We start from the raw sequence: 12513 nt of genomic DNA, 5'->3' as shown, positions 1-12513 counted from the left end.
CTCCCCTCCCCTCCCCTCCTCTCCTCTCCCTCTCCCCTCTCCCTCCCCCCTCTCCTCTCCCTATCAGGATGTAGCCCTCATCTACTTCTCCAGCACCACGGGTACTGCCATGCTCTCGCCATGCTCCCTGTCATGAGGAAAATGAACTAAGCCTCTTAAACTCTAATCAAACACCCAATTAAATGTTTTCTTTAAGAAGAGTTGCCTTGGTCATGCTATTTTTACAGCAACAGAACAGTGACTAAGACACCCTGTCTCAAACAGTATATTTTCAACTTAGTCTTTTTCTTTTTAAACTCAATAATCTTCTGTTTACCTGAAATACTCCTAGGGGAAAAAATCAAAGAACGGGAGTATATGAATTCAACAAATAGTAATCAGAGGAAGTTAATGTCAGATAAAACACATTTTAAAAGACAAAACATTCCCAGAGATAAGGAAGATCACAGCTGGGGGCAAAAAAAAATTCAACATACCTACATAGAACCTATGAAATAACCTCAAAAATATACATAGCAAAACCAAAAGAATTATGAGAGCATTTGACATCCCTCTATTATGTATTCCAGACATAAAAGATTTGGGAAACATAATTGGCAATGGTGAATTTCACACCCTCCAGTATTGGTAGACAGGTTTCTGTCGGCCTTTTGTGCTTCTGCATGGCTTGTGAGTACAGCTTTTGCTATGGTCTAACTGTTTGAGAAGGGTCATACAATGACGAGCCTTAGACTATCAAATCAGCAACAGCCTGGCTTGTCAAACCATTATTAATGCATGTTTCAAGGACTCTCTGAAATCATATTTCTTCATTGCTTGTTCCCAGGGCTAGGAAAACTTAATAACTTTTAAATTAGTTCTCTCATTCCTTAGTTTTATGCTGCTGACATCAAAATGACCTAAACAGTAAATGAAAGGGAGGAATTATTTTTTGTTTGTTTGTTTTCTTTTTTTTATTTATTTATTAAAGATTTGTCTCTTCCCCACCACCCCCTCCCGTTTTCCTCCCCCTCCCCCAATCAAGTCCCCCTCCCTCGTCAGCCCAAAGAGCAATCAGGGTTTCCTGCCCTGTGGGAAGTCCAAGGACCACCCACCTCCATCCAGGTCTAGTAAGGTGAGCATCCAAACTGCCTAGGCTCCCACAAAGCCAATACGTGCAGTAGGATCAAAACCCCATTGCCATAGTTCTTGAGTTCTCAGTAGTCCTCATTGTCCGCTATGTTCAGCGAGACCGGTTTTATCCCAGGCTTTTTCAGACCCAGGCCAGCTGGCCTTGGTGAGTTCCCGATAGGACATCCCCATTGTCTCAGTGTGTGGGTGCACCCCTCGCGGTCCTGAGTTCCTTGCTCGTGCTCTCTCTCCTTCTGCTCCTAATTTGGACCTTGAGATTTCAGTCCGGTGCTCCAATATGGGTCTCTGTCTCTGTCTCCTTTCATCGCCTGATGAAGGTTAATATTCAGGAGGATGCCTATATGATTTTCTTTGGGTTCTCCTTCTTATTTAGCTTCTCTAAGATCACGAATTATAGGCTCAATGTCCTTTATTTATGGCTAGAAACCAAATATGAGTGAGTACATCCCATGTTCTTCTTTTTGGGTCTGGCTTACCTCACTCAGGATAGTGTTTTCTATTTCCATCCATTTGCCTGCAAACTTCAAGAAGTCCTTGTTTTTTACTGCTGAGTAGTACTCTAATATGTATATATTCCATACTTTCTTCATCCATTCTTCAATTGAAGGGCATCTAGAAGGGAGGAATTCTTTATGTGGGTTCACAGTTTTGCAGGTATCACCATGGTGGGGTGGGCATGGCAGAAGAGAACAGTTTGCATCACAGAAGCCAGGACAGGGAAAGGGGAAGCACAGGAGAGGCATGGCTAAGATACAGCCTCTAGCCCATGCTCCGGTGACTCACTTATTCCAACTAGGCCCATCTCCTAGTCTGTGACACTTCCAGTAATGCCATCGTGTTAGGACTATGTCAAAAGATTAGTCCTGTTGTGACACAATCACAGACACACCCCAAAGGCATACTTTATTAATCTCTTTGACATTTCTTAATCTGATAAAGTCGACACTCAAGATTAACTGTCAAGCTCTATAGCTGTTTTTAACAAAACTAGGGTTTTTCTTTATTTTCCCACACTCCCCCAAATATTCAGAGAGGGAAAGAATGCCGATTTGTTAGGTTCTACTCTACAATCGCTGGTTTTGGTTGTCAACTTGACTTGATTAAGAGTCTAGGAACGGTGAAATATACCTATGTGTCTACAGGGGTATTCCAGAAAAGATTGATGTGCGGTACAGTGACTAGGTTGGGGAGGTCACTGTGAATTTAGATAGATCCTTCCAACAGACTGGCATCCTGGCTGAAATCAGAGAAAGGCAGTGTTTGCACCTGCAAGCCCCTATCTGAAGGAAGGCTCTATCGCGGCTGCCACTGTCTCTGGGCATCAGACTCTAGCTTCTCCCGTCTTTCAATATGGACTCATATAAGACGCTCTCAGGGAACTTCCAAGTCTGTAGTATCAGGTTTGGGTCACTGAGAAGTCCAGCTTCCCAGCTTCCCAGATTCGCCAACTCCAGCACTCAGACGGTCATTGTTCGATTATCCTGCACAATCCAGTAATTGGCCTTGTGGGATATAACCACACATTCCATTGTTTTGATCCTCCAAGGAACTCAGTGTGATACACAACCTCACACCTACAGGTGCATTCCCAGCAAACTAGAGTGGGATCTCCTGGGAATCAACCAACCAGGAGTGTACAAGACAGCTCCAGCGAGGAAGGATCTATGAGTCCGGCTTTGAATACAAGGAGGAAGATCTGTCGTCTGCCCTCTACACAGTAAGCACCCTTCTCAGTCACACAGTCTTATCATAATTGATTTCACAGGTCAACTTTACCACAGGAGACCCAGACAGCTGACTTGGGCACATCATGTCCTCCCCCCCCAACTCTGGGTGGGTATCAGCCAATCACAGAAAGCCTACTGTTGCAACAGAATACCACAGACTAGTACATTAGAGAGACGGGTGGCTTATGCTGAGAAATGGCAGTACATGTGCCCCGCTCTGGTGAAGGTCTTGGTGTTGCTTTGAAACACGGCGGAAGGGTGAGCACTTAAGGGAGAGGCACTTAACTGCACTTCTCTTACTAGATTTCTGAGTGTGTGCTCGCCAACTTTAGAGATATTCTGCGACCATTATAATGTTCAGTTCCTCTTGCAAATGAGGAGACTGAAGTCAGTCGCTAAAGGCCACCCAGCTGCACCCTGGGTTTCCTCCAAGGTCTCTGACTTACATGTTTCTTTCCTGTACATTACCCTGCAGCGGTGATGCCTGTTAAGAAAGCAAGTTCTCCTACCACAGACCCTCCAGAGCAGCGGTTTTCAGCCTTCCTAACGCTGTGACCCTTTAATACAGTTCCTCACGGTGTGCTGACCCCAATGTAAAATTATTTTCATTGCTATTATGTGACTGTAAATTTACTACTGCTATGAATCATAATATAAGTATCTGTGTTTGCTCATGGTCTTAGGCGACGCCTGTGAAAGAATCGTTTGACCCCCACCCAAAGGGGTCGTGACCCACAGGTTGAGAACCACTGCCATAGATGCGTTCTATCCTCTTTTCTCCTTCAAACACTCTTCTTCCCATTTTCAAGAAAAGTAGATAAAAGTAACAGAGAATTTTTAGCCTCACCTCGGTCTTAACAGATTCGATTTGAAGCACGTTTTATCTTTTGTGATACACATTCATAAGGTTGAGAGAACTGATCCAATATATGCACGGTTTAGCTTTTTCCATCTAGAAAGTAGAGACCACTCACTTATTCATCTGGCCACCTCTTTCACTCCACACTGAGAGGACATAGTCCCTGTCCCTGAAGGGTCCCCACTCTTGTCAAGGATGGTGGTGAGGCGGGATGATGGGGTCTGGCAGGTGAACCACTAACACTACGATATATCCTCAAACCCCAAGAAAACACAATCCATAGTTAGTTCTGCCAGAGGAAAGAGGCCACCCAGGAGGAGGTGATACGTGAAACCTTCGCTAGTTCTAGAATAACCCTGTCTGTCGAGTGAAAAGCGAGGCAGACTTTAGCCGCAGGTGGCCTGGTATTGTGTGACTTTTCAAACATCTGTTTACCCCAAACAGGACATTGAAAACAAACCAAAGAAACTATTCTACCAAGTCTAGTGGACTGAACCAGTGAGCTTCCTGGGGTCACTTACAGAAGCACTGACGATTTAAAAGGCAGCGTATCACCAAGAAGGCTGTCTCAACATGGCTGATGGCTCGGGAAAGCTGTCCCCCAGGAGCTGTCTGCACAATTTGTCAGCAGTTGACAGGTTAATCCAGGTTATTCATCTTACGGTTTTGCACCCTCCTCCCTCCTCCCACCTCTCTTCAGGACAGCATCTGGGAAAGGGGGCTGTGCCTATGTCCTCAAAGCAGTAGTAGGTGGACTCTTGGGTTTGCAATGCAGTTCTCACCCTCCTTGCCCTCCCTGGCTTAGTCTTGGCCTGGCTCCAAGCCTCTGGCTCCAGACAGTTGAGAACATAGGGTGTTTGGGAGATCTGAGGCCAGGCACGGCTCTGGTCTCTGTGTGTCCAGGTGCTGCTGTGTTTATTCAGCAAAATCCAGATGAGGTCTGGCTGGGTGGCCTCTGATAGAGACCGCACCTATTCCTACACCAAAACAGAGACAACTAGCTTCAGTGGCAGGGCTGGGATCCTTAGATGCTCCTTGTCACTTGGGAGTCAGGATGTCTGAGCTGCGTCTCGAGGTTTCCTAAATGAGCCCCTTTACTCTTGATCCCTTTGCAGTGTATCTCAAACAAACAAACAAACAAAAAAAGAAAGAAAAGAAAAAGAAAGAAAGAAGGAAAGAAAGAGAGAGAGAGAGAGAGAGAGAGAGAGAGAGAAAGAAAGAAAGAAAGAAAGAAAGAAAGAAAGAAAGAAAGAAAGAAAGAAAGAAAAAAACAATGCTGGGCCACTGGCCAAGGCATCTCTTAGCTTGAGCCGATGAGAGCCGTACCCCAAGGGAAAACAACTGGGGACGCAATTCCACTGCTACAAAGGAGCAGAAGCCATGGAAGGCCATGCACAGGTCTGAAATGCCATCCGGAGGGAGGGCACTGCCCTAGAAGTTCCCGGCCTTTATCCACTCCCACGCTGGGTCATGCAAAAATGATGATGCTTATATTTAAAGTTCCGGAAAAGCTAGGTCACGGGCTCAGAGAAAGCTAGAAAGGAGAGCTTGAAAGCAATCTCAAGAAGCAGGCTTGGTCTTCTGAAACGGGCCCCTAGGCTTCAGGGTCCTAGCGGGACCTCTGAGGCTCAGAATCGGTCTCTTCGTCATCAGCTCTCTCTCCTCAGTAGCTCAGCTCATAGTGACGTAACTCCTTTCATTCATCCCGTGACCCCCGTCAGATGGTCAAGTCAGTTTAGCTCCACTTAAATGACATGTAGGAGCACCTCCCTGGCCCAGTCCATGGGCCAGATCCGAGAAAGTTGTGTAAGGGAAAGACTTCTGCCTTCCTGGCCTTGGGGGTGGGAGGGTGGGGGGTGGGGGAACAGCTGTACGTACGTACGTAAGTACTTACACAAGTACATAAGCACGTAACCGTAATGACCATCATTACCATTTGGAGGATGGCTTCTGTGTGCCAGAAGTTCGACTCAGATTATCTCTATTCCTTCCCAAGAGTTGAGACTGGAACAGGCCTGCAGCCATTGACTGAGAAGCTTAACCTCAGAGCAGATAAAGCCACCCACCAGTGCATCCCGGAGCCCAGGGTGTGAAACAGCCTCCCAGTGAAGCGAGGTGCTGCTCCAGAATGACTGTTTTGCTTTCTATTTCTGCCCACTCATTGGGGCCCACAGGGCAGGTCAAAGTAGGTTCACCTTGTTCTCAACCCTGTGCAGAGAACCGGTCTCTCTTGATTCAGGTGAGAGAGTTCTTGGTACCTCTAGGTGTTATACATTAGAAAGACACGGTGCATGCTGGCTGACCCAGGCAGCGGGCAAAGGCCTGTTCCCAGAGAGACAGGGCAGGCTGCCGAATACCCAGCGCCTCAGTAGGAACTGGAAGTCTGAGTTGGAACCAACACGAACAGGAAGGACTCTCAGAGGCTCCGCTGAGAAGGTTTAGTGAAGGGACTGTTATAGACCAGGGGCAGAATTAAGAGGACTATGGTAGGGCTACCAGATTTGGCAAATAAAAATACAAATGAGATGCCAAGCTAAATCTGTATTTCATATAAACAATAAATAGACATTCTAAGGCATATCCTGGAAGTTATTCTTAGAGCTGTAATATTTGAAACATTGTTCTACTAAAAAGATATTCATTATCTGAAATTCAGCCTGTATTTTCTTCTGGGAATCACCACATGAGGGGCATCTAAGGACTAGCTACAGCAGCAGCCAGCCTGGAGGGGTGGTAGCCGGGCACTGCTCCCCTGAACCTGGTAGATCCCAGGTTCCCCATAGGTAAGAGATTCCAGCTCAGCATGGCAAAGAAACTATAAACATCCCATCTCCTCACACACACACTCCCTGTTCTCCTTGGGGCCTCCCTTAACAAGGATGTCCCTTGGTGTAATCTTCAGAGAGTCCTTGGCAAACAGCAGAGCAGACACTAGATCTGGGGAGAGAGAGAGAGAGAGAGAGAGAGAGAGAGAGAGAGAGAGAGAGAGAGGCAGAAAACGTTCAGCATAGCCAGCTTACAGATGTTTGTCTTCTTCCTTGGTCCTCAGCATTTGGGTCAATGATGAGATTACCTCTGTCCTCTGGGAGCTACAGTGGCTCCCACTGCGGGCAGCAGCAAGTCTGATATGATATTCTCCACATCTCAGCTTTCCTCCCTATGCCCCCGGAATGTAGTCACTGTCCTCTAGCAGACAGGATTCCTAGACAAAAGAGCTCATTGTAGCTCAACACAGCCTTCCTTTGCTTATGGAGTTCTTCAGGGTGGCCTGGAGACTTGGGGCTGGAGGGACTCTGGAAAGATTTTTTCTCACCCCCATTTGCCTCACCCAAACCTCAGACATGGTGAGAAGAAAGGACTCCATCCAAGTAACTCCTTCAGCCCATGGCCCCTCCTTAGAAAGGTCCAGTTCCAGCTCAGCAGGAAGCCACCAAGGGCTTCTGGGTCTGTGTTTGAGCATGAAGCATGAAGCTGCGGTTCGGTTCGCTTGGTTCATTACCAAGTTCTCTTCCCTGGCCAGAATACAAGATGCTTTCTTTTCGATTTCCCTTCAGCACGGTGCTGGGAATGTAAACACAACCATCTTGTTTTGAAATTACATTCTTTGATTATAGCTCAACAATTTAATTATAGTTATTATAGATCTGCCCAGCCTAGTCCCTGTGGTATAATGGGGGTGGAGGCAATCCCACGCAGTCTTCGGAATCAGCCGGGGTTAATTTACATATAAAACAAAACCTTTGTTGAATTCACTCTGGCCAAAGAAGCTCTGGGACTGGAAGTGTGCCCATAGACTGGTGACCAAGTGACCTGCTCTGCCACCGTGAGGGGTTTTCTGGTGGTTGTTCAAACTACTTCTTCTAGGACTTACTAGCGTTAGAACAAGAATGACTTCTCACTAACACTTAATTTTTATATTAAAATTGGAATATCAAACATATCTTTCTCAGCTTTGTTGATCTCCACCTTAGGTCCCTGCACAAGTTCTGGAACTCTTTAACCAGAGTTGTTTGGGAGCTCATATGCAGTTTCAAGAAAGAAAAGCAAGTAATTATTTTGAAAAATTTTAAGCATGATGGCACATCCATTTAATCCCAGCACTCAGGAGACAGAGGCAGGTAGATATCTGTGAGTTCAAGGCTAGCCTGGTCTACAGAGCAAGTTCCAGGACAGCCAGGGCAACATAGAGAAACCCTGTCTTGAAAAACAAAACAAAAATTTTTAAATGATCCATGATGTCTAAAAATGAACAACCAGGGGCCAACAAGATGGCTCTGTGGGTAAAGGTGTCCTCTGACCTCCCAAACACATACTTTTATGTACATAGTCAAGCAAATGAAGGCAACACATACATATCCTAATTAGTACATATATGTAGTTTGTTTTTACTCTGGCTCTTTGAGTGGGTGGGGGGGGGCACCACCCAGCTTCCAAATAAACCCACACACAGAGGCTTATTCTTTTTTATGAATGTCCGGTCTTAGCCTGTCTTATTTCTAGCCAGTTTTTCTTAATTTAATTATCCTATCTACCTTTTGCCTCTGGGCTTTTAGCTTTCTCTACTTCTTTATATCTTTTCTTTCCTTCTTATCCAGGTCTGGTTGTGTGGCTGCAGGGTTGATCCCTTCTTTTCTTGCTCCTTGATCTTTCTGCTCTCCTAGATATCTCCTCCTATTTATTCTCTCTGCCTGCCAGCCCCACCTATCCTTTCTCCTGCCTTGCTATTGGCTGTTCAGCATTTTATTAGACCAATCAGATATTTTAGACAGGCAAAGTAACACCGCTTCACAGAGTTAAACAAATGCAACATAAAAGAACACAACACATCTTTACATCATTAAACAAATGTCCCACAACATAAACAAATGTAACACATCTTAAAATAATATTCTACAACATATACTCATATTTTAATATCAGTATCTACTATACTGATTTAATATTATAGTATTTTAGTACACATGCCAATGCACATACTGTTTTAATAGCTAGGTCTGGAGAGAGCTCAGTCAGCAAAGTGGTTCTACGGAAGCGTGAGAACCTGAGTTCAGATCCTTCCTCGGCACCCTTTCAATAAGTCAGGCATGGCAGCCATGCTTGTAACCCCAGCACTGGTGAGCTGGAGACAGGAGGATCCCTGCGGTTCAGCCTAGTCAAATCCATGAGCTCCAAGTTTTCTGAGAGACCCTGTCTCAAACAAGGAGGTAGAAGGAGCGAGAGGATGGCAGCTCACAGTCATCTGTGGCTCCAGTCTCAGAGGATGCATTGCCATCTTCTGATCTCTGTGGACATCAGGCACCCATGAACATACACATGCAGGCAGAACACTTTTGCTGCTAGTTTTCTGTCATCTTGTCACAAGCTAAAGTCATCTGAGAGGAGGAAATCTCAATTTAAAAAATTTTGATAAATATGGGGCTGTAGGTAAGCCTATAGGGTATTTTCTTGATTAGATTGATGGGGGAGGGCCCAGAATATTGTGGGTGGTGCCATCCCTGGGCTGGTGACCCTTAGTTCTATTAAGAAAGCAGGCTGAGCAAAGGCATCCCTCCATTGCTCCTGCATCAGTTCCCCCATATAGGGTCCTGGCCTGACTTGTTTCAGTAATGTACTACAACGTGTAAGTACAAGCCCAGGAAACCCTTTTTTTTCCCCCAAATTGCTCTGGGTCACAGTGCTTATCACGGCAATAGAAAGCCTGCCTAAGACAACACTCACACACATAAAAGTTTAAAAAGCAAGGTGGAACATGATCAAGGAAGACATCTGACGCTAATCCATAGCCTCCACACGTGCATTCATACATGCACACACACAAAACCATGGACATGTATGTACCACCTCAACATACAGATTAAAACAAGAAGGACCACCCCACATCTAAGATCTGTTTCTCAAATCAAAGCCCAAAGCAACCTGAAGAGAATTTTGAAGCAGAGATGCCGGCCCCCATGTAGAGTCCACTGGCCTTACCTGTTGGTAGAGGAACCCGAGAATCTGTATTCTTTAAAGAGCTTATTAAAATGCCTATGTGTTAAAGGTTTGATCTCTAGCCTATGACATTACTGGGAGGTGGCAGAACATTCAAGGGGTGGGCCTAATGGGAAGGAAGCTGTAGTCAGACTTTCTTTGGATCATCAGTTCCCAAATAATGGCACAGAGACTTCTTACTGGTTATGAAAGTTTGGCCTTAGCTTAGGCTTGTTCCCAGCTAACTCTTATATAACTTAAATTAACCCATTTATACTAATCTCTGTTCTGCCATGTGGCTCATTACCTCTCCTCCATATGTATATCCAACTCCCTCTGCATTCTCGCTGGCAAATCCCGCACACCACAGATTCTTCCCAGAGTTCTTCTCTCTCCATGGACATCTGCTTATTCTCTCCTGCCTGGCTATTGGCCATTCAGCTCTTCATTAAGCCAATCAGAAGGTGCCTTGGCAAAGAAACATCTTCAGTGTACAAAAAGATTCTCCCCCAATGGGAGGCAGATCATTGAGAGTGTGCCCTTGGAGGGGGCAGTTGGGGCGCACACCCCTGCTTGTGTCCCTCCCTATGTCCCAGTCGCCGTGAGATGAGCAGCATGGTCTCCCCACATCCCCACGGCGACCATGATGTGGTCTCTCAACAGAGGCCCCCAAACAGCGGAGCTGAGTGATGACGTACTGGAACCTCTGATACTGTGAGCCAGAACAAAACTCTTCTGTTTAAGTTGTTCGAGGTCAGAGATTTAGTTATAGTAAAACCAAGATGACCAAAGCAGAGCTCTCCAGTTGAGATGGGAAAGGTGAAAATTGGTGGCCTTGGGTAGCCAGCGGTTCTTAGGTTCTTACAGGGAGTGTGGTCATCAGACAGTAGTGTGGTGGCCTCCTGAATGAAGATGTCCCCTGAAGGCTCAGATATTTGAAGATCTGCTTCACAGTGGGCGGTGCTGTTTGCTGAGGTTGTGTCACCTTTGGGAGCTGGAACTTTGATGGTGGGAGAACGTCACAGGGGTGGGGGTTGAGTGCTTATAGATGTCAGTCATGTTGGGTTTGGAAAGGTCAGTTCTCAGCTTCCTGCTCCAGCCACCGTGCCTGCCGTTTGCCGCCATGCTTCCCTGCCAAGATAGAACCTTAACCCAAATAAACCCTGCTGGAAGTTGCGGCTTTTCATCACAGCAACAAAAATAACTAATAAAAGTATTACCTCGGAACTTTCTAGGCAGGGGTATTCTTCATATCTACTTCAGAACTCCTTGCTCAGAAACTCTGAGGTGGAACCCAGAAATTTAGATATCAGCCAGCTCTTTGAATAAATCTGATATGCTCTACAGCCCGTCTGCAAACTCTGAGAGATTCTCGACTTGCTCTCAGGCCAAAGCGAGTGCACCTGTGCTACGCGTATTGGGTTCCTCTCGTCATGCCAATCAGTACCTTCCCTTGCTTTAGTCAGTGTCACTGCTGAAGTTTCTCCTAACGACGAAGGTTTCAGATAGACAGTTGTCATAGCTTCCGGCGTGTGACAGGCCTTGGATTCTCAAGCAACTATAATATCCTCTGGGCATTCCTATATTGACCCATGCTCCACTTCCCTCAGCTGGTCCTGTGAACTGAGGCAGGGCTTTGCAACCCTGCGGAGTCCTGTGTAGAATACAGACAGAAGCTTTGTGCTGTTCTCTTGCCAACAGCTTTTGCACTGTAACCTGAGGGCAAGTGCTTGCCTCCCTGGCTGGGTCCCGAGCACTTAAGAGGTGCTATTTTTGCTCAACACAGCTCTGGAATTCAAAGCAGCTGGAGAATCTGAGGGGAGGGCGTGCCCTGAAGCCATGATGGAGCAGAGATGTGTCCCACAGTTCCACAGGCTGTGCTGCCTTGTTCCAACTTGTGGGAAGGAGTGGGAAGGATACTCTATCATCCAGTACAAAAGCAGAGCCTTCCTAGCCCATTTCAGGCATAGAAAGCAAATTGGGGCTTGCCCCCTTTCTCCTCTGAAATGCAACCATCCCCCAGAGTGATGAACTACACACATCCTTTGCCTGACGATTGACCTGTGGAATCCAGTGTCTGGATCAGATATGGCAGCACCACCGGCGTGTAGGCGGATGAGAGAAATCCCAGCCTATTCCAATGACACAGAACCAAAGGACGTGTGTCTATAAAGACATGCCTTTAAAAGAATTTGCCCACGCAGACATGAATGAAGGCTGATGTGATGCTTAACACAGCCCAGCCAGCGAGTCTATGAAGAGACGAGCCTCTGAGCACGTCTATGCAGAGTGGGGTTGGAGGTGGTGTGGTCTATTTCTAGATGAGGTCATTGAAGCAGAAGCCTTGGCAGCACCATCCCACAGGCTGCCATCTCGGGTTGCATTAAAAGGAGAAAGTAGGCGCAGCAGTTAAAGAGCTCTACTAGTTGCATGTCCCCTTGCCTGGGAAAGCTGGTCTTTTTCTTACTATGGACCGCATTCTTCATTTAAGTCCACTATATCATTTGTTTTGTTGTTGTTGTTGTTTGTTTGTTTGCTTGTTTCTATTTTTTGATTTTTGAGTCAGGGTCTCTGGGGTGGTTTGAATAAAATGGTCCCCATAGTATCATAGGGAGTGGCACTATTAGGAGGTGTGGCCTTGCTGGATTAGGTGTAACTTTGTTGGAGGAAGTCTGTCACTGTGGGTGGGCTTTGAGGTCTCAGATGCTCAAGCCATGCCCTGTGGATCAAGATGTAGAATTCTCAGCTCCACCTCATAGAAGTTGGTTCCAGAGATCGGGATATTGTTGTGGTAGGCCAGACCATGTTTTTTGTTTGTTTGTTTGT

This window comes from Alexandromys fortis, unplaced genomic scaffold, assembly GCF_014885135.2.
Source record: "Alexandromys fortis isolate MF-2015 unplaced genomic scaffold, M_Fortis_MF-2015_v1.1 scaffold_30, whole genome shotgun sequence".
NCBI lineage: Eukaryota > Metazoa > Chordata > Mammalia > Rodentia > Cricetidae > Alexandromys > Alexandromys fortis.
Note: the sequence above shows the minus strand (reverse complement) of the source record.